This window comes from Octodon degus, unplaced genomic scaffold (genome assembly GCF_000260255.1).
Source record: "Octodon degus isolate 3935 unplaced genomic scaffold, OctDeg1.0 scaffold00064, whole genome shotgun sequence".
Lineage (NCBI taxonomy): Eukaryota > Metazoa > Chordata > Mammalia > Rodentia > Octodontidae > Octodon > Octodon degus.
The window spans coordinates 8,138,794-8,139,296 of record NW_004524640.1 but is presented as its reverse complement, the minus strand read 5'-3'; the positions used below and the strand labels follow the sequence as shown (position 1 = coordinate 8,139,296).

The window sequence follows — 503 nt, the reverse complement described above, 5'->3', positions numbered from 1 at the left end:
TTCTGTCCTTAGGCGTGCTGTGCCATGGGCAGTACATGGCCACTCGGGCAGCATCATGTGTGTGGGCCAGGTACACCACCACCTCATGGATGGCTTTGATCAGTTCTGATCTGAATTTTGGGGTTGCATAGACAAAGAGAATACTTTATGGACCAATGAGTGCTTAATCATGGCTTCCTTTTGAGCCACTAGAGTTGGAATCTGCTTCATCTCATCCATAATAAGCTCTAATTTTTGGGGATGTGCCTCTAACACCTTGTCCAGAATTGGGTGTTCTGCAGACTCATAAAGCTGAAGCGTATTCCTGTAGAGCTCCTCAGTCAGCATGTTCCTCTGCTCCGGAACGGCTTTGTCATTGTACACATATCCACAATACCCAAGGTTGCCTCAGGTCTCAATATCTTCCTCACATGGCCTTTAAAACTTCTGATTATCTCTGCAATCTGTGGTTCACTTCCATACATGAGAAATTCCTTCACAATATATCTGGAATATTTGGCTTT

At 44.7% G+C, this 503-nt stretch overlaps 1 pseudogene; it reads right to left on the bottom strand.

Annotated features, from left to right (window-relative positions):
- Window positions 1–4: 4 nt before the first annotated feature.
- Window positions 5–503, bottom strand: part of LOC101584813 — a 1,281-nt pseudogene continuing 782 nt past the window's right edge.